Below are 23,260 nucleotides of genomic sequence, written 5' to 3' on the forward strand. Positions count from 1 at the left end.
CCCTGGTCTGATGCTCAGTCAGCCAGCCCGCCCAGCATGAAAACTGAGGACAGTGTGGAGTGAAAAAGAGAGAGAGAGAGGAGAAAGGGAAAGAGAGAAAGTGAGGAGAGACAGAGAGAGAAGAGGAGAGAAAATTACTTTTGTAATTTTAAAAATGACCTTTTTGGCCCAATTCCACCTACAGTGCATTTGGAAAGTGTTCAGACCCCTTCCCTTTTTCCACATTTTGTTACGTCACAGTAATCTTCTAAAATTGATTGAATAAAGCATTTTCCTCATCAATCTAAACACAATACCCCATAATGACAAAGCGAAAACAGTTTTATCTGAATTTTTGGCAAGTGTATAACATAACAAAAACAGAAATACCTTATTTACATAAGTATTCCGACCCTTTGCTAGGAGACTCGAAATTGAGCTCAGGTGCATCCTGTTTCCATTGGTCATCCTTGAGATGTTTCTACAACTTGATTGGAGTCCACCTGTGGTAAATTCAATTGATTGAACATGATTTGGAAAGGCACACACCTGTCTTTATAAGGTCCCACAGTTGACAATGCATGTCAGAGCAAAAACCAAGCGATGAGGTTGAAGGAATTGTCTGTAAAGGTCCGAGACAAGATTGTGTCAAGGCACAGATCTGGGGAAGGGTGCCAAAAAATGTCTGCAGCATTGAGGGTCCCCAAGAACACAGTGGCCTCCATCATTCTTAAATGGAAGAAGTTCGGAACCACCAAGACTCTTCTTAGAGCTGGTCGCCCGGCCAAACTGAGCAATCGATGGAGAAAGGCCTTAATCAGGGAGGTGACCAAGAACCTGATGGTCACTCTGGCAGAGCTCCAGAGTTTCTCTGTGATGGGAGGACCTTCCAGAAGGAGAACCATCACTGCGGCACTCCACCAATCAGACCTTTATGGTAGAGTGGCCAGACGGAAGCCACTCCTCAGTGAAAGGCAAATGACATCCCACTTGGAGTTTGCCAAAAGGCACCTAAAGGACTCTCAGACCATGACAAACAAGATTCTGTGGTCTGATGAAAACAAGATTGAACTCTTTGGCCTGAATGCCAACTGTAACGTATGGAGGAAACCCGGCATTATCCCTACAGTGAAGCATGGTGGTGGTAGCCTCATGCTGTGGGGATATTTTTCAGCAGTAGGGACTGGGAGACCAGTCAGGATCGAGGGAAAGATGAACGGAGCAAAGTACAGAAAAGTACAGTGGTCTTGGCCATGGTGGAGAGTTTGGAATCTGATTGATTGATTGCTTCTGTGGACAGGTGTCTTTTATACAGGTAACAAACTGATATTAGGAGCACTCCCTTTAAGAGTGTGCTCCTAATTTCAGCTCGTTACCTGTATAAAAGACACCTGGGAGCCAGAAATCTTTCTGATTGAGAGGGGGTCAAATACTTATTTCCCTCATTAAAATGCAAATCAATTTATAACATTTTTGACATGCGTTTTTCTGGATTTTTTTGTTGTTATTCTGTCTCACTGTTCAAATAAACCTACCATTACAATTATAGACTGATCATTTCTTTGTCAGTGGGCAAACGTACAAAATCAGCAGGGGATCAAATACTTTTTCCCTCACTGTAGTAAAGGGTCTGAATACTTATGTAAATGTGATATTTCAGTTTTTTATTTTTAATAAATGTGTAAAAATGTGTAAAAACCTTTTTTGCTTTCTCATTATGGGGTATTATGTGTAGATTGTTGAGGATTATTTTTTTTTTATTGAATTTTAGAATAAGGCTGTAACGTAACAAAATGTGGAGAAAGCCAAGGGGTCTGAATACTTTCTGAATGCACTGTATATACAGTACACAGCAAGATCAATCAGAGAAGGTGAGAGAGAGACCAACCCCCCCAACCCCCCCTTTATGATGTATAGTTGTCTGCATGATGTATTGTTGTCTTTACTTTCTTGTCCTTTGTACCATGTTTTGTGCAACTACCATGTTGTGTTGCTACCATGTTGTTGTCATGTTGTGTTGCTACCATGCTGTGTTGTCATGTGTTGCTGCCTTGCTATGTTGTTGTCTTATGTCTCTCTTTATGTAGTGTTGTGTTGTCTCTCTTGTCGTGATGTGTGTTTTGTCCTATATTTATATTTTATTTACTTTTGTATTTTTAATCCCAGCCCCCGTCCTCGCAGGAGGCCTTTTGCTTTTTGGTAGGTTGTCATTGTAAATAAGAATTTGTTCTTAACTGACTTGCCTAGTTAAATAAAGGTTAAATAAAAATAAAAATAAATAAAATGTCCATCTCTCAACTAAATTTTATTCAAGGGGCTTTATTGGCATGGGAAACATATTTTTACATTGCAGAGCAAGTGAAATAGATCGTAAACGATTATTAAAAAGTAAACACTACACTCACAAAAATTCCAAAATAATAAAGGCATTTCAAATATCATAGTATGTCTATATACAGTGTTGTAACAATGTGCAAATAGTTAAAGTAAAAAAGGGAAAATCTCTCTCTCTCTCCAGTGTGTCTCTACTGACTGAACTGTTCATACCCACAGGGAGATACTTGACCCCCTTTCTATAGCAGCCCAACCTGTTATCTCAGTGTCACTCACTACATTCTCCTGGCATACACAGGGGACATTGCATGGGTAAACTACATCAAATCAAATACATTTTATTGGTCACATACACATGGTTAGCAGGTTCATATAATGTAATATAATGTGATCTCTTCTAATTTATTTCAGAATGTATTTTTTTCGTAACGCCTACAGCTTGTGAGGGGGGCTCCGTCACTTTCTTCACTTCTCTCCTTGTTAGATGTAGAGAATGGCGTGATTGTGTGTTGTTTATTAAGATGAAAGGGTTTTATTGTGGAGAGGGAAGTTTCATGTCTCCAAACTAGAACAAAGGCTTCGCCATGGGAGACGTGTTTTTTTAATGAAATTAGCAGATAGAATTCAAGTCTATCAAATAGCCTTACTTGAATCAATTCGAATCCTCTTTTTTTTACATTTTTTATTACTTTATTAAGCCCCTATACCACTCTCCCCTGGTTGGAGGATTTTGTGGAAAAGTAAACATTGAATATACTTACTTTTGGCTATTTAGTATATATACTGTATATATACACACTACAAGGCCAAAAATATGTGAACATCCCTTCAAATTAGTGGATTGGGCTATTTCAGCCACACCGTTGCTGACAGTTGTATAAAATACAGCAGACAGCCATGCAATCTCCATAGACAAACATTGGCAGTGGAATGGCCCATACTGAAGAGTTCAGTGACTTTCAATGTGGCACCGTCATAGGATGTCACCTTTCCAACAAGTCAGTTTGTCAAATTTCTGCCCTGCTAGAGCTGCTCCGGTCAACTGTAAGTGCTGATATTGGGAAGAGGAAACATTTAGGCGCAACAACGGCTCAGCTGTGGAGTGGTAGGCCACACAAACTCACAGAACAGGACTGCCGAGTGCTGAAGCGCCTAAAAAACGTCTGTCCTCGGTTGTAACACTTAATACCGAGTTCCAAACTGCCTCTGGAAACAACGTCAGCACAAGAACTGTTCGTCAGGAGCTTCATGAAATGGGTTTCAATGGCCAAGCAGCCGCTCACAAACCTAAGATCACCATGCGCAATGCCAAGTGTTGGCTGGAGTGGTGTAAAGCTCGCCGTTTTTCATGGTTCGGGCTAGGCCCCATAGTTCCAGTGAAGGGAAATATTAACTTGAATTGTTGCATCTCGGTGTGTTGTGGTCCTCCGGTGGCTAGCTAGCTAGCTAAAATTATCCCTTTCCTAAATTAGTCATGGATGGAGATAGGGATTTGGACTTGTGGTTTTACTTAATTCTCCGTACTGGCAAATATTTATAACGCCGATTCTGATCCAACCATTAATTCATACATTGTGCCCCTGGCCTGAGAGGATGGAAGTTTAAATGTAGCTAGATGTAGAAGGCTAATGTTTACTAACTAACGTTGCTCATGAAAGGAAGTTAGGCTAGCAAGCAAGCATTTTAGCCAGGTAGCCTAGGACAACAAAAATAAAAGCATGTATTGTATGACAGAGTGATAGACCGTATCGTCAACATGAAAGAGAGGAGGATGGCATTGGCTTCTCTCTACAAGTAGAGTGAGTCAACATGTTTTTTATACTTGTACGAACGTGCGCACGCACGCACACACACACACACACACACACACACACACACACACACACACACACACACACACACACACACACACACACACACACAGAAATCAGAACCATGGACAGCCAAATCATATTTAGTTTACGTTGATTGGACTAAATAGTTTTTGGTATCTTTAGTCACTGTATTAGACTAAGCATAGGTGATTTCAGTGGCGATTTTAGCATGTAAATCTTGGTGGGGCAAAAAAACTAAAAAGTGGAATGCATGCCAGCAAAGCCACTACACAACACTAAACAATACATTAATTGCACTATAACGGTGACAAACGGTGCCCACAAACTGTTCGGGTCTACATAAAGCTGTCCCAACAGCAGTCCCAACACCTTACCACTGCTACACCTGTGTCACGTCCTGACCATAGAGAGCTCGTATTTTTCTATGGTAGAGTCGGTCAGGGCGTGACTGGGGGGTTTTGTCTAGTTTATTTATTTCTATGTTTGGTTCTAGTTTTTTTTCTATGTTTTTTGTCTAGTTTAAATTTTCTATGTTGTGTTCTAGGTTCTTTTTTCTATGTTGGGGTTTTTGTCTAGTTGTCAAGGTTGTCGTAGGGTAAAGTGGACCAAGACGCAGCGGGGAAATGTGCACTCATCTTCTTTTATTTAAACGGACAAAGAAGGTAAACCAAAATAAATACGTACACAATAAACACAATGACAAATAACAGGCTAGTAAGGAACAGAGCTATACACAGCACAATCTCCCACAAATACTAAAACAAACACATACCTATTTATAGAACCCTCAATCAGAGGCAATGAGAAAACACCTGCCTCCAATTGAGGGTTCAACCCCCAATTAACTAAACATAGAAATACAAATAACTAGACTGAACATAGAAATACATAAACATAGAACAGTGCCCAAAACCCGGAATACTAAATCAAACACCCTACAACTAACACAACCAGACCGAACCACATAAAACAAATACCCCCTGCCACGTCCTGACCAAACTACAATAACAAATAACCCCTATTACTGGTCAGGACGTGACACTAGTTTACATTTTCTATGTTGTGTTCTAGGTTCTTTTTTCTAGGTTGGGGTTTTCGTATGATTCCCAATTAGAGGCTGCTGGTCATCGGTGTCTCTAATTGGGGGTCATATTTAAGTTGTTGTTTTTCCCACTAGTGTTTGTGGGAGATTATTTTGAGTTTATACATGTAGCACCTCTTCGTCATGGTTTGTTGTTTTTCTTTATCATTTATTGTCTGTCTTGCATAGTTTCACATAGTAATAAAGATGTGGAACGATACGCACGCTGCACCTTGGTCTCTTTCATACGACATCCGTGACAACTTGGCTATCAGCGGAGCCTTGTCTGGCAACGAAACAGTTAATTCAGTTAAGCCTATATTTATTTAACCAGATAAGTCAGTTAAGAACAACTTCTTATTTACAATGACATCAGGTGAACTGCCTTGTTCAAGGATAGAACAACAGATTTTTACCTTGTCAGCTCAGGGAGTTGACCTAGCAACCTTTCAGTTACTGGCCCAACACTCTAACCACTAGGCTACCTGCTGCCCCAATATGGCTGACTTGCTTAAACAAATGTGGTTTCTACTGACAATTGAGATGTACAAACTATGGCATAAGGGGACGACAAGCGGATAAGAGGCAATCCGTAGTTCAGAACATGGGCCATTGTTTCAGTGCTCTCCCAGTACACCAAGTTAGATCTGTAGGATAAATAAATGGGGACTATAAGCAGACAATGAAAGCTCTTACATTATTCGACAATTACATTTATATAAAACAGGTTATAGGCTACAGTAGAACAGTCAGAACAGTAGGCAAAATTAAGAAGGGTAAATAGATCAAATGATTAGGGTGAGGCACATGGGCTACCAACATCTTACTGCACAACATACACTTAGTATTACTTTCTTAGCTACAGTATACATATCTCCCTGGCATATTACATCATTTATGAAGCAGCATACAAGACATTTTTGGACTCACGTTGTGCTCGGATCACTTGAACAGGAAGGTGGCGTGGCGGACCTCCAAGTTAACAGTTGTTTTGAGCGCGGCACAAATCATGCTTCATTGACAGCATGGCCAATGTTGAATGTTTATCATTTTAAACTTGGAAAAGAGCCCCTTAATCCCAGATTTTGGAACTCACAGCCACTGTCACTGATACCTTCCAACTACTTGTTGAATATGTGATTTCCAACTTGTTATGTAATGTTCATGTGCAATGGCCGATGAGCACCGATACGTTTTATCTATAATTTCTCTTCATTATTTATTTTCATATCACAAGGATTAAAAAGGATTTGCCAGTAGATTGTCAACTTGATTCATGATGACTGTTAGCTAAATCCAATCAAAGCTACTGTACATATAATGTGATTTGACGTAATTTTATCTGTGGCCAATGACCTTGAGCCTTCTTGAATGGGCACTTCTATGGCAGCAGCCGAAGGGCTAGAATTTTCAATGTCTCCTCTTACACTTGGCAGTGATGTAAAGTCCCCATGAGTGACAGAACACTGAGCCCTGCGCAACGCTCCGTATTTTCTGCTGGCTTACCCCACCACTATAGAAAGCACTGAGCTAGGCTGAAACACCTGCATTTTGGAGCTGCCTAACTCAAGAAAGCAAAAAAGAGACCATGTTTGTATGCAGCTTCATTAACTCAATGATATATATTAATTTTACATTGTTTGCAAACTGATATGTTACACATATTAATGGCAAAATAACATGCAAAACAGGCAAGTCCCCCTCTGACCCACCTGCCCTGAATGACAGGTCACCACTGGGTGATTTGATTATGTTGAAATTGAAATGGTGCTGGAATAGTGGAAGCAGCTCCTATTTTCTTTGCGACTTGAGGTAACAATCCATGGTTCTAAATCAATACTTGTTTAGTGGTGTGAAAATGACAGAAACATTAACTGTTTGTTACATGCAATATGCTTTGTGGACTTCACCGGACAGATGTTGCTTATCGGTTTTGTGATGAAACGAAGGTGTGGTTGAATTTATTCTGCCATTGTGTCTTCTTATTGTCTCAGCCTTACACATATATCACAGACGCAAGGCATGTGACCTAACAGGTTTTAGAGCGAACAACGCAATTATCACAACACATAGGTTGTAATATGGCTGTTTTTTCTGGCTTCCCCAGTGGTTTTACACAAACACACCTCTACTGGGTGATGGAAAAGGCGGGGAGTCCAGCCGACAGCGAGTTGAGGTAGTCCAGACAGGAGATGACGGGAGATGACAGTAGTCCAGACAAGTGCCTGGATTAGGACCTGCGCCACTTCCTGTGTGAGGTAGGGTTGTGCTCTATGAATGTTGTAGGGAATGAACCTGTAGAAGCGAGTCACTGCTTTGATGTTTTCAGAGAATGAAAGGGTGTTGTCCAGGGTCACGCCAAGGTTCTTTGCACTCTGGGAGAGGGACACTGTGGAGTTGTCAACCATGATGTTTGTCAACTGAGAGAAAGAGCAGCAGTCTTGTTGAGGTTGAGTTTAAGGTGGTGGGCCGACATCCGGCTAAGAAAAGTAGTTAAGTGTCATCTGCATAGCAAAGATAGGAGAGACCATATGAGGATATGAAAGAGCTGAGTGACTTAATGTACAGAGAGAAGAGTAGAGGGCCTAGAACAGAGCCATGGGGAACACCAGTAATGAGAGAACGTTGTGCAGACACAGATCCTCTCCACATCACCTGGTAGGAGCGGCCCGCCAGGTAGGATGCAATCAAGGAGTGTTTAGAGCCTGAGACGCCCAGCCCTGAGAGGGTGGAGAGGAGGATCTAATGGTTCACGGGGTCGAAGGCAGAGGATAGATCTAGGAGAATGAGAACAGAGGAGAGAGTCAGTTTTGTCAGTGCAGAGAACCTCTGTGACACAGCAATCTCGGTGGAGTGACTCGTCTTGAAGGCTGACTGGTTAGGGTCAAGAAGATTGTTCTGAGAGAGATAGTGAGACAGTCGATCAGAGACAGTATGCTCAATTGTTTTGGAAAGAAAAGAAAGAAGGGATACCAGTTTGTAGTTTTTGACATCAGAGGGGTTGAGGTTTTTTTGTGGAGGGGAGTGACTCTGGTCGTTTTGAAGTCTCAGCGACTCAGCCGGTGGTCAGGGATGACTTGATGATGGAAATGAGGAATGGGAGAAGGTCTCTGGGGATGGTCTGCAGAAGGAGGGAGGGATGGATGGGGTTCAGAGGGCAGGTTGTTGGGCGGCCAGACCTTACTACTCACAGGATTTCATCTGGAGAGAGAGGGGAGAAAGGGGTCGAGGTGCAGGGTAGTTCTGTGTGAATGGGAGTACTAAGAGCGGTGAGCCATTGTCTGGAAATTAGTTTATCAAGGTGTCAAGCTCATTGAGGAACTCTCTAAGGTGCACCTGATAGACAATAGATGACAACAATATTAAGCTTGAGTGGACAAGTGACAGTGACAGCATGGAATTCAAATGAGGAGATTGACAGGTGAGAGAGGGAGAAAAGAGACAATATCCACAATGAGTAGCCCTGTGCCAATGCCGCAATGACCAAATGCTCTCGGACTATGAGAGAACACATAGTCAGAAGAAGAGAGAGCAGCTGGAATAGCAGTGTTCTCTGGGGTGATTCATGTCTCAATCAGGGCCAAAAAGTCCTGGGTGTGAAGGGCACTATTGGCTGAGATGAACTCTGTGTTCTTGACTGCAGATCGGCAGAGGGTCGAATTCCAATGGGTGTAATTCTTGTTTCCTAATCGTACTGGATTCCAAGTGTATCGGCCAATCAACCAATCACTCTAATCTTATTTCCAACCGTTGGGTTGTCCACAGACTAACCCATCTTTCCTAGTACACTACAATTGTGCTATTTTCTTTAGCAATACATCCTATTTTGGTAGACTGTCATTGTAAATAAGAATTTGTTCTTAACTGACTTGCCTAGTTAAATAAATGGTAAAGAAATAAATACACATTGTACTGTGATGTCTTAGGAGGGTCTTGAATCTCTATTTGTACCAGGTGTCATGACTGTCCTGATCAGGTCAGGGTACAGGAGACCACCACCCTACAGATTATCTCCCAAACCCCCAACAGAGGAGGAGAGATCTAGGGGTCTGAAGATGTGGGGGTTTATGACACCTCACGCCCATAATAAACCTTAGGCCACAGAGAAATTCCTTTGTCCTAACAATGGAGAACTGGCCTCAGAACATTAAACATGCAATAAAGGGACTTTGGAACAATGGTTTCCGTCAGCCACAATAGTGGTCATGACGAGAGGTGGAATATTAAAATGTATGTAACTTTTGTATTGTTTTTAAAGGTTAAGAGATGACGTTATTATGAAAACATTGTACCTTTAAGAGTTTTCCCAGTATATGCCTGATGTTTATACATTGTACGTTGTGTGGAAAATATCCAAATCAAACAGAATGTTTTGGTAAAGATGAAATGTGAAGTTAGTGTCTAAAATTTGATTTTTAGTCAAATCTAGGCCTTGCCCCTTTACTTGGTCCGCCCAGAGAATTGCCCTAAAGGCAGTTACACCCACTTCTGACCCGAGGGTATAAGACAGGAGAGTGAAGAATTAACATAGGAGACTAATTGACCCCAAGCTGCAGCGAAGGTCTAACAAAGTCGACGAACCCCAAAACGAAACACAAGGTTGAAGACAAAGAAATCTTTTTCTACACGAGCTACGGACGAGTAGCTGTGTCTAAGCGGGTGAATTCAAGCCGAACCACCCAGTCTCCACTCTCCATCAAATCGTGGTATCTTCACCGTTCGAGTCCGATGCTGTGAGCTCTGAGCTACAGAGCTGTCTGTCCTCAGAAGACCGCGAGGGATCAGACCACTAAGCCAAGAAGGACACTGACATCGTGAGGACAACCAGAGAGTTGCGCCGGAGAAGTGCGTCATTGAGAATCCTAAAGGACCCACGCGGAGCTTCCCACCTGAGACCTCCAACACGTAATTACATCATTATAGTCTGACCCATAAGAGCGGCAGTTCGGGGCAAGGCTAGGTTTTAAATAAGCATAGCTGACAAATGAACCCAAATGTATATTTCTCTCGTGTAATTCCTTTGTTTCTCTCTCTTTTAAATCCCCATTTTGGGTAACACGCGCCATAGTGTGTTGGCCCGTTATACTAAGTCCTAATCAATAGCTAGACTGTGTTTTGTGTATGTGTATTTTTATCATCATTTTAGCTTGCTAGTAAATAAATAATCAACTAATATTGGTGTGGTAAATTCATTGGTGAAGCCCGGGTCCGTGCAGATTCCCGGATTATGCGACGTTCAGAATGAGACTGTAGAGGAAATTGATTAATTTAGCGACTGTTGTAAAATCGATATTCTGATATCCTTTGAGTTAATTTGGGAAATAGAAACTCAATCAAAACAATGTTCCCATGGTGCCCCAGGTTAATGAGTTAATAATTGCTTGATTCATTGCTTAATTCATTTAATCACGCAATTATAAACCGTTAATCATTCGATGAGCAACAGTCGTCACATTAACTAATACAACGTCACGACACAGGTCTACCAAGATTCCCCTAAAAATGAATACTTTACCTAAGACTATAATCATATTTCCCAATTGATTGATGGTGGTTTTTCAGATCTCCTAACAGTATTGTTTGTAAGTCCAACTGAACAGAGACATTATGACTTCCCAACCACTCCTGGTCTGGGCCTAACTCTAAAAGTGAGACACCGAAGGACAGTACCAAAAGAGATGATCTATTGATTCGGTTTCCTTGTGGCAGTCTGCACAAGGCTGACTGTTTATACCCCATATATTGAGCATTATTTTTGTGGCAAGTATTTTATATAATAGTTTAAATTGAAAAGAACGATTAATGCGTCACTTGTTGTTTTGTACATCAGTTCACCTGATGCCATGGTATTGGGACAAATCTGTTCCCAACTATCTTGAATTTTATGCGGCATAGTTGTCAAACCTCTTGACCTTAAGTGGATCTGAAACATTTAATGATTTATACTAGTCATTTCAATCCATGCATGGTTTTTCATTGGAGGCAGGCAAACCAATACATTCCTTTCTCTTTTGAGTAATTGCCTCTTCCATTTCACAGACTTCATCAGTAACATTTCAACTAACTATCTACTAACTCTATGTTACGTTCGTCTGAAGGATGATGTCATCGCCGTGTGTGTGTGGCAGGGAAGTCAGGTGCAGGAGAAACCAACTTGGTATCACTGGAGTTGTTTTAATAAAATAATAAACAAACAACGAACTCCAAAACCAAAACGTACATAAAATAACATGGGCAACAATACCCGTAGCTCACTACTACAAAATACATGACACAAAATAACATACAAACAATCTCGGACAAGGACATGAGGGGAAACAGAGGGTTAAATACACAACAGGTAATGAATGAGATTGGAACCAGGTTTGTGTGAAAACAAGACAAAACCAATGGATAATGAAAAATGGATCAGTGATGGCTAGAAGACCGGTGACGTCGACCGCCGAGCACCACTCGAACAAGGAGGGGCATCAACTTCGGCAGAAGTCGTGACAGATGACACCAAGGTGCAGCGCGGTAAGCGTACATCTTTCTTTTAATAGACAAACACAGAACAAAACAAAGAAAAATACAAAACGAACGTAAAGTTCTGCAGGCTTCACAGTAGCTATACAAAAACAAGATAAAATCAAATCAAATCAAATATATTTATATAGCCCTTCTTACATCAGCTGATATCTCAAAGTGCTGTACAGAAACCCAGCCTAAAACCCCAAACAGCAAGCAATGCAGGTGTAGAAGCATGGTGGCTAGGAAAAACTCCCTAGAAAGGCCAAAACCTAGGAAGAAACCTAGAGAGGAACCAAGCTATGAGGGGTGGCCAGTCCTCTTCTGGCTGTGCCGGGTGGAGATTATAACAGAACATGGCCAAGATATTCAAGTGTTCATAAATTACCAGCATGGTCAAATAATAATAATCACAGTAGTTGTCGAGGGTGCAACAAGTCAGCACCTCAAGAGTAAATGTCAGTTGGCTTTTCATAGCCGATCATTGAGAGTATCTCTACCGCTCCTGCTGTCTCTTGAGAGTTGAAAACAGCAGGTCTGGGACAGGTAGGACGTCCGGTGAACAGGTCAGGGTTCCATAGCTGCAGGCAGAACAGTTGAAACTGGAGCAGCAGCACGGCTAGGTGGACTGGGGACAGCAAGGAGTCATCATGCCAGGTTGTCCTGAGGCATGGTCCTAGGGCTCAGGTCCTCAGAGAGAGAGAGAGAAAGAAAGAAAGAGAGAAAGAGAGAATTAGAGAGAGCATACTTAAATTCCCACAGGACACCGGATAAGACAGGAGAAATACTCCAGATATAACAAACTGACCCTAGCCCCCCGACACATAAACTACTGCAGCATAAATACTGGAGGCTGAGACAGGAGGGGTCAGGAGACACTGTGGCCCCATCCGATGATACCCCCAGACAGGACCAAACAGGAAGGATATAACCCCACCCACTTTGCCAAAGTACAGCCCCCACACCACTAGAGGGATATCTTCAACCACCAACTTACCATCCTGAGACAAGGCCGAGTATAGCCCACAAAGATCTCCTCCACGGCACAACCCAAGGAGGGGCGCCAACCCAGACAGGAAGACCACGTCAGTGACTCAACCCACTCAAGTGACGCACCCCTCCTAGGGATGGCATGGAAGAACACCAATAAGCCAGTGACTCAGCCCCTGTAATAGGGTTTGAGGCAGAGAATCCCAGTGGAAAGAGGGGAACTGGCCAGGCAGAGACAGCAAGGGCGGTTCGTTGCTCCAGAGCCTTTCCGTTCACCTTCACACTCCTGGGCCAGACTACACTCAATCATAGGACCTACTGAAGAGATGAGTCTTCAGTAAAGACTTAAAGGTTGAGACCGAGTTTGCATCTCTCACATGGGTAGGCAGACCATTCCATAAAAATTGAGCTCTATAGGAGAAAGCCCTGCCTCCAGCTGTTTGCTTAGAAATTCTAGGGACAATTAGGAGGCCTGCGTCTTGTGATCGTAGCGTACGTGTAGGTATGTACGGCAGGACGAAATCGGAAAGATAGGTAGGAGCAAGCCCATGTAATGCTTTGTAGGTTCGCAGTAAAACCTTGAAATCAGTCCTTGCCTTAACAGGAAGCCAGTGTAGGGAGGCTAGCACTGGAGTAATATGATCAAATGTTTTGGTTCTAGTCAGGATTCTAGCAGCCGTATTTAGCACAAACTGACGTTTATTTAGTGCTTTATCCGGGTAGCCGGAAAGTAGAACATTGCAGTAGTCCAACCTAGAAGTAACAAAAGCATGGATTCATTTTTCTGCATCATTTTTGGACAGAAAGTTTCTGATTTTTGCAATGTTACGTAGATGGAAAAAAGCTGTCCTTGAAACAGTCTTGATATGTTCTTCAAAAGAGACATCAGGGTCCAGAGTAACGCCGAGGTCCTTCACAGTTTTATTTGAGACGACTGTACAACCACCCAGATTAATTGTCAGATTCAACAGAAGATCTCTTTGTTTCTTGGGACCTAGAACAAGCATCTCTGTTTTGTCTGAGTTTAAAAGTAGAAAGTTTGCAGCCATCCACTTCCTTATGTCTGAAACACAGGCTTCTAGCGAGGGCAATTTTGGGGCTTCACCATGTTTCATTGAAATGTACAGCTGTGTGTCATCCGCATAGCAGTGAAATTTAACATTATGTTTTCGAATTACATCCCCAAGAGGTAAAATATATAGTGAAAACAATAGTGGTCCTAAAACGAAACCTTGAGGAACACCGAAATTTACAGTTGATTTGTCAGAGGACAAACCATTCACAGAGACAAACTGATATCTTTCCGTCAGATAAGATCTAAACCAGGCCAGAACTTGTCGGTTTAGACCAATTTGGGTTTCCAATCTCTCCAAAAGAATGTGGTGATCGATGGTATCAAAAGCAGCACTAAGATCTAGTACGAGGACAGATGCAGAGCCTCGGTTTGACACCATTAAAAGGTAATTTACCACCTTCACAAGTGCAGTCTCAGTGCTATGATGGGGTCTAAAACCAGACTGAAGCGTTTTGTGTACATTGTTTGTCTTCAGGAAGCCAGTGAGTTGCTGCACAACAGCTTTTTCTAAAAGTTTTGAGAGGAATGGAAGATTCGATATAGGCCGATAGTTTTTTATATTTTCTGGTCAAGATTTGGCTTTTTCAAGAGAGGCTTTATTACTGCCACTTTTAGTGAGTTTGGTACACATCCGGTCGATAGAGAGCTGTTTATTATGTTCAACATAGGAGGGCCAAGCACAGGAAGCAGCTCTTTCAGTAGTTTAGTTGGAATAGGGTCCAGTATGCAGCTTGAAGTTTTAGAGGCCATGATTATTTTCATCATTGTGTCAAGAGATATAATACTAAAATACTTTAGTGTCTCCCTTGATCCTAGGTCCTGGCAGAGTTGTGCAGACTCAGGACGGAGCTTTGGAGGAATAAGCAGATTTAAAGAGGAGTCCATAATTTGCTTTCTAATGATCATGATCTTTTCCTCAAAGAAGTTCGTGAATTTATTACTGCTGAAGTGAAAGCCATCCTCTCTTGGGGAATGCTGCTTTTTAGTTAGCTTTGCGACACTATCAAAAATACATTTCAGATTGTTCTTATTTTCCTCAATTAAGTTGGAAAAATCCCACAATCACAGGTGGGAAAGGGCTGCCTAAGTATGATCCCCAATCAGAGACAACGATAGACAGCTGCCTCTGATTGGGGACCATACCTGGCCAAACAAAGAAATAAGAACTAGATTGCCCACCCAAATCACACCCTGACCTGACCAAATAGAGAAATAGAAAGGCTCTCTATGGTCAGGGCGTGACACCCTAGCCCTAAACCTAACCCTTATTCTAAACCTTACCCTAACCGTAACCTTAGCAAGCAGTTGCTTATAAACAGTTTGTTGCTTATCAACACATAGTTTGTTGATAGCATGACCATCTGTAGAGGATATATCCAAATAAAGTGTGACCGTTGGTTAAACGTTTGTATTGAGCATACAACTCCATACAGCTTTGTTAATGGCTTGTGTGAAATCATTTTACCGTCCTTATTTACAATGTCATTCGTAAATATGATACCTTTCTTCTACATTAAAAAATAATACATTTGGTCTTTCCTCCATCAGTACATTGGAGTTTAGACATATTATTTACTAATAATTGTTCTGTCTCTTCTGGAAGAAGAAATTGGAAATGGAATCAACTCTGTATGGCTTCATTTAAAAAGGAGGATACTTTAGAGAGACGTGTGTGTTTGTGTGTGAGAGAGAGCGGCTTAGAAATCAACAAATATATTAATCTATAGTACCATTTTCTCATGCATGAGAAGGTAACGTAACACATTATTCAATATATAGATGCTAACTCTTTGAAATACATGTGTGCAGACATCTATATAATTATTTCTGCATGAATGTGTGTATGCATAGCTTTACTATGTATAGACTTTTACAGTACTGACTGTAAAGTACATATTTACATGGAGTGGACAAAACATTATGAACACCTGCTCTTTCAACGACATAGACTGACCAGGTGAATCCAGGTGAAAGCTATGAGCCCTTATTAATGTCACTTGTTAAATTCACTTCACACAGTGTAGACGAAGGGGAGGAGACAGGTATAAAGAAGGATTTTTAAGCCCTGAGACAGTTGAGACATGGATTGTATATTTGTGCCATTCAGAGGGTGAATGGGCAAGACAAAAAATTTAAGTGCCTTTGAACGGTGTCAAGAACTGCAACGCTGCTGTGTTTTTCACACTCAACAGTTTCCTATGTGTACCAAGAATGGTAGACCACCCAAAGGACATCCAGCCAACTTGAACCAACTGTGGGAAGCATTCGAGTCAACATGGGCCAGCATCCCGGTGGAATGCTTTCGACACCATGCCCTGATGAATTGAGGCTGTTCTGAGGGCAAAAGGGGGGTTGCAACTCAAACTTAGGTAGGTGTTAGTTATAATATAAATGGTATAAACCATCCTATTAAGAGGAAAAAAACTGCTTAACAAACTCAACTCAATCTTAGGAAGGTGTTCTTAATGTTTTATACACTTTTTTAATAATACATTTAATAAAATGCAGTAGGCGTCGAAAGCTGAGATATCTGGCAGATCTCCCCTCCTGTGTTGCTGCATTGGTGTCAGTGCCGTACGAGTATTGAGCTTTCATATCATTGTCCTACTTTATAGAGACCTCTATCCTCTAGCTAGCTCAACAAAACAGGTCTCTAATGAGCCCAGCTGAACACAGCCTGCCTCTGAGAGACCAAGACAATATTTCTACAGTTATCAATAGAATAACATACTCCTTGGACTAGTTCTTAAATTGGTTCAAAAGCCACCCCCCAAATGTACAGGCAAATGACTACCTCCTCTTCGGAAGAAAAGTAGAAAAAAAACGACATAAAAATGACTAATCCCTTTACGTTCCCAAAGCTCCCTCATTAGCTTATTCTGATTCCAAACTCCTTAACGTCTTCAGCTCAAATGGTGCAGAACGTTTTCAACTTGTTCTTCTTCTTTCTTCTTTCTCCCTCCCTGCTTCATTCCAACCTGCCTGAAGCTTATTCCGGCTATGCTGCATCTCTCTACTCCATACAGATGACAGGAACTAACCATGGGAAGGCAGATATCCCCACGCCGTAGAGAGAGAGGCTGTGCTGCACTGAACTGTAAGCTACATAGGGGAGCACCTGGGGTCAATTATGAATATTTAAATTCAAATTAGGGATGACCTTGAGTGTGTTGAGAGCTTAATTTGTGTTCCAGACCCTCATAATGGAGATGCCTGGAAGGTTCCACAGTGTTAGGAGAATTAACACAACCTCTCTCTCTGTTGTGGAGTGAGTGTTTGCATTCATGCGCGCGTGTGAGAGAGAGAGAGACAGAGACTATTTTAAAGCTTAACTATACTCAAGAGAATGATAGCTGTATCGTTGGACCTAATTAGTCAGAGCCAATTCTACATATTAACAAGCATATTAACACTCTGATGTTATAGCTCTATTAATAGATGTTTTTATAGGGACAACATGTCCTTTATAGTCTGGTGGCCCTCTCTGTTCAGCTATACCATTCCACTACTTGCCACTCCTGTCATTTGCCAAAGAGACTGGCATTTCGGCAATCTTCAAATATGAACATTCTATCATTAATGAGCTCGAGGAGATCAGAGGATGTAATCCTAAATGTGATAACTGTCTCAGCTATATCCAATCACAATGTTCATGCAAATTAGACTGATAGGAAAATGTTCTAACTTAATTCATGAATTTGATTGGAAACACTACCATTGGGCATTCTGACGTAATACATGTAATTGTAAACATAACCATTGGGCGTGGGCAGAACAGAGGATTCCTGTTTATTGCATTATTACCACCAGCCAATGTGATCCCATCACAGCAGAGAAGCTCTCGCCATTTAAACTTACCTGCCAGTTCATTGTGAATGCTGTAACCTATTTTATATCCAGAATGCAAGAGTAAGGTGCTTCTTTCCTCAAATATATACAGTATATATAGAGTATGTGGACATCCCATCAAATGAGTGTATTTGGCTATTTCAGGCACAACCATTACTGACAGGTGTATAAAATCGAGCACACAGCCATGCATTCCCCATAGACAAACATTGGCAGTAGAATGGCCCATATTGAAGAGCTCAGTGACTTTCAACGTGGCACCGTCATAGGATGCCACCTTTCTAACAAGTCAGTCCGTCATATTTGCTGCCCTGGTCAACTGAAGGGCTTTTATTGTGAAGTGGAAACATCGAGGAGCAACAACTTCTCAGCCGCAATGTGGTAGACCACACAAGCTCACAGAATGGGACCGCTGAGTGCTGAAGCGTGTAGTGCGTAGAAATCGTCTGTCCTCGGTTGCAATACTCACTACCGAGTTCCAAACTGCCTCTGGAAGCAACGTCAGCACAAGCAATGTTTGTCTGGAGCTTCATGAAATGGGTTTCCATGGCCGAGCAGCTGCACACAAACCTAAGATCACCATGTGCAATGCCAAGCGTTCGCTGGAGTGGTGTAAAGCTCGCCGCCATTGGACTCTGTAGCAGTGGAAATGCGTTCTCTCGAGTGATGAATCACGCTTCACCATCTGGTAGTCCGACGGACGAATCTGGGTTTGGCGGATGCCAGAAGAACGCAACCTGCCCCAATGCATAGTGCCAACTGTAAAGTTTGGTGGAGGAGGAATAATGGTCTGGGGCTGCTTTTCATGGTTTGGGTTAGTCCCCTTAGTTACAGTGAAGGGAAATCCCAACTCTACATCATACAATGATATTCTTGACGATTCTGTGCTTCCAACTTTGTTGCAACAGTTTGGGGAAGGCCCTTTCCTGTTTCAGCATGGCAATGCCCCAGTGTACAAAGTGAGGTCCATAAAGAAATGGTTTGTCGAAATCGGTGTGGAAGAACTTGACTGGCCTGCACAGAGTCCTGACCTCAACCCCATCAAACACCTGTGGGATGAATTGAAACGCTGACAGCAAGCCAGGCCTAATCACCCAACATCAGTGCCCGACCTCATAATGCTCTTTTGGCTGAATTGAAGCAAGTCCCCGCAGCAATGTTCCAACATCTAGTGCAAAGCCTTCCCAGAAGAGTGGGGGCTGTTATAGCAGCAAAGGGGGACCAACTACATATTAATGCCCATGATTTTGGAATGAGATGTTCGACGAGAAGGTCGTGTAGTTTTGGTCATGTAGTGTATATACTCCGCACAGAACCGGGGTAATGTCTTCAATGAAGGTCTTATAGAATTCACCTGGGTATCCATCTGTCCCTGGTGATTTAGTATTTTTCAATCCATTGATGCCTTCTTCAATCTCGTTCTCTGTAACTGGCCGTGTCATTTCGGCCCCCTTTTCCTCCAATAATTTACTGAGATTTAAGTTAGACTAAAGGGTTTACATTTATCCTTGTTTATGGTCTTGTTCTGATGAATCGTAAAGGTCTTTATAATAGGCTGTAAATGCCTGGAGGGCTAAAAACCAGCTGGCTCTCTTACCTGTCTCATAATATCTTTGATTAGTAAATCTAAGTGCCCCTTCTGCTTCATAAGTCAATAACTCCTCTAACTTTTGTCTACATTCATTCAACTTATAACAATGTATCATCATCCCTTGTTTGTTTATGTTCCCGTTCAGGTCTGTTTAAACCATCCTCCAAACCATCCTTCAATACGCTGCTTCTTTAATTTGGCAGACAAAGCAATTATCGTCCCTCTTAATACCGCCTTTGCCCATTCCCACAAAATAGATGGTGATACTTACTTCATCATTATCATTTATAGTAAAGTCATCTTTCAATTGTTCTTGTAACTCTTGCTTTACAATAGGGTCTGTCATTTCTCTACTTACATACTGCTTGAATATACAAAATACGTTTATTCTGGTGTAGCTGCCATGAACCTTTCAGGAAAAAACTAAAGTCATTAGTTCTGGGATGCTTAAAACAGCTAGTGTCATTCATCATGGCAGCCAGAGCTTTAGATTTTTTAGAATGTAGACTTTGCTCGGCAGGAAGTCAGTCAACCTTGTAATTCTGTATGCAATTAAAGTCCCCGCCAACAATAACCATCCCTTTTACATTGTATGCTATTAAAGATATCTTTAAAGAACTCTCTCATATCTACACTGATCATCCCTCAACACTTTATCCTTGGCAAAGTTGGTTAACCTCTCTGGCGCATGTGGGACGAACTCGTCCCACCTACGTAACAGCCACTGAAATCCAGTGGCGCGATTTTTGAATCGTTAGAAATACTATTACTTCAATTTCTCAAACATATGACTATTTTACAGCTATTTAAAGACAAGAATCTCGTTAATCTAACCCCACTGTCCGATTTCAAAAAGGCTTTACAACGAAAGCAAAACATTAGATTATGTCAGCAGAGTGCCCAGCCAGAAATAATCAGACACCCATTTTTCAAGCTAGCATATCATGTCACATAAACCCAAACCACAGCTAAATGCAGCACTAACCTTTTATGATCTTCATCAGATGACACACCTAGGACATTGTGTTATACAATACATGCATGTCTGTTCAATCAAGTTCATATTTATATCTTAATAGGGTGGTTTATACCATTTATAGTATAACTAACACCTTCCTAATATTCCCCCACCCTTTTGCCCTCAGAACAGACTCAATTTGTTAGGGCATGGACTCTACAAGGTGTCGAAAGCGTTCCACAGGAATGCTGGCCCATGTTGACTCCAATGCTTCCCACAGCTGTGTCAAGTTGGCTGGATGTCCTTTGGGTGGTGGACCATTCTTGATACTTTTGGAAGCTTTTGAGAGTGAAAAACCCAGCAGCGTCTGGCACCATTCTTGATACACAGTGGAAACTTTTGAGAGTGAAAAACCCAGTGCGTCTGGCACCTACTATCATACCGTTTCAAAAGCTCTTAAATATTTTGTCTTGCCCATTCACTCTCTGAATGGCACACATACACAATCCATGTCTCAATTGCCCTAAAGGCTTAAAAATGATTGAAAGGGATTTTATTTAACAAGTGACATCAATAAGGGATCATCACCTGGATTCACCTGGTCAGTCTAGAGCATATGTTCCTAATGTTTTGTACACTCAGTGTATATTAGACCTATCCTACTACAGTGAATTTAGAGGACCATCACCCGTGCTATGCAAGCCAGAGACAGATTTTTTGCGGGGGGTCTGACACGTTTTGTGCCAATAAATTGAAGTTGAACATTGCCAAATGCGTCAGTTTAATTAAATGTGCAAAAAGAAAGTATAGTGCCTAGGCCTATTTAATTAAACCATGTTAATGTAGGCAACAGATCGCAAAGCAGAGAATCCCCGATTCCCCACTGAGATCCTGTTTGGAAATGACAAGTGCAAGTACCCTGTCCAGATGCTCGCATCAGCTTGCCTGGCTACCCAAACTCCTTGCTATGGCCAAACGCTACGCCATGACACACCTGCGCACGATCTGAGTACCCCCTCAACGATTTCTAGAACGCAAACAAATTCTAACTAGCGATGCACGATATATCGGTGAACATATCGGAATCGACCGATTAGCTAAAAATGCCAAAATCGGAATCGCTCGATGTCAAATTTAACTCCGAGTTGAAAAACGGATGTTATACCTGACGTGCATATCTATATAACGTAGGTACATGATGTAATGACATCACGCTACACGTACAACACAGCATTCCTAACCTAGCACACCATGTCTGCTGTGTGGATCGAGCAGTCAACAAGTCGAGCAGTCATTTGAAAGAGTAAGAACACTTCAGAGAGACAACTCAAAGGCAAAATCCATTAAAGCCAAGATAATAGAATTCATTGCCCTTGACAATCAACCGTTCTCTGTCGTGGGTGATGTTGGCTTTCGCAACTGGTCGAGCGCGTACACCCTAACGTTACCAAGTGCGCTATTGTTCAGATATTGCCCTACCGGAGTTACACAGTAATAGCGTCACTGCTATTAGCTTCACAACATACTATGGAATGCCATTTGGGTTTTTGCATGTCAAAAAAGATACACATCAAATAACACTATTTGACAATAACACTATTTGATGCGTTAAATAAGCTTTTAATTTGACACGTAAAATAACACAGTTCTATTATAATGTTGTGTGTTCTGAATTTGCATGTGCAAGCCAAGCGACACCACTACTGTCAGTAGCACTGTCAAAACTGTATAAAAAGTCTGCAAACAAGCAAACACCGGCCACGAACGATATGTTTACAATACCGCATTTGTAATAAACATTATTTGTTCGACCGTAACTTCTGGGGTAGCTAGCTAGCCTTATCTTGGTACCTACTGAAGATAGCACCAATACAACCAACCTGAAAACAATGACCAGTAGAAACTGCAGTCATTTTCACTATTCTTAGCAATGATTTAGGAATCCTTGTGAGTAGGTATTAGCTAGGTAGCCACTTGTTGTTCGCCTATTGAAATTGAACTTCAGTTCAGGAAAATAAATAGCTAGCCAGCTACTTAACCCTGTTTCCCAAAGCTAACATTATAAGCAGCCAGCTAGCTTCATCTGGTTAGTGAGGTTACTGACCGGGTTAAGTGATGTGAAGCTAGTCACAATAAGGGTAGGCACAATAGTGGAATTTGCGGTTTGCCTTAAAAAAAAGTACCTCTTTGAAAGTGATGCAGAAGGTTACAATTGGTGGAATCATGCCATATTTAGACAAGATAATGTTAAACAAGGTTGGAATGTGAAGCAATGAAATGGGGTATCAGTCTACCCGGTGACACCCACAGAACACAACTGTGAAGAGTTTAGGCAAATATTAGCATTGTAGCTCTTGTTGCAGGACTGTGACTGTGTGAAATCCCTTCCCCAGTCAGCCCATTGTGTGTATTGACATTCATATTGCACTGTACAGCTTTACCTGAGGATTGGGGATCAATGAAATGGGGTAACAGTCTACTCAATACCTATAAAAAAAAAATCCAACGTCCTCAGAGTTATCAGACTCCAAAACATCCACGTAGTATTGCTTTTCCTCTGAAATATTGTTCAATACACACAGGTTGACAATAAATGTGGCTCAATTCATAGTTGTTTCAGCCTCCTGCAATAAGAGCTACGATGCTAATGTTTTCTGGGTGTCACTGAGTAGACTGATACCCCATGTCATTGATCCACAATCCATAGGTAAGACTGTACAGTGAAATAAGTATGCCCCCAATGCAATTCTAAAGTATAACACATCCAGTGTGATTTCAACAGATTTTTGTCAAATTAACAAATTATTGTTTTTTGAAGATTTTATATAACAACATTCCAACCTCATTTAGCATAATCTATTAAATTATGTCATAATTCTACAATTTGTATTAATTTGCAACACTGTCAATGACAGACTTTTATTCTGAAGGCTAACCGCAAAGTCCACTTTTGTGGCTAATCCTTATTGTGGCTAGCTTCACATAGATGGGTCCGACCACCATTAACCTCCCTGGGCAAGGTGGGACGCTTGCGTATTTGAAATACAAATACCTCATAAAT

The sequence above is a fragment of the Salmo trutta genome, chromosome 22 (genome assembly GCF_901001165.1).
Source record: "Salmo trutta chromosome 22, fSalTru1.1, whole genome shotgun sequence".
NCBI classification, from domain to species: Eukaryota; Metazoa; Chordata; class Actinopteri; order Salmoniformes; family Salmonidae; genus Salmo; species Salmo trutta.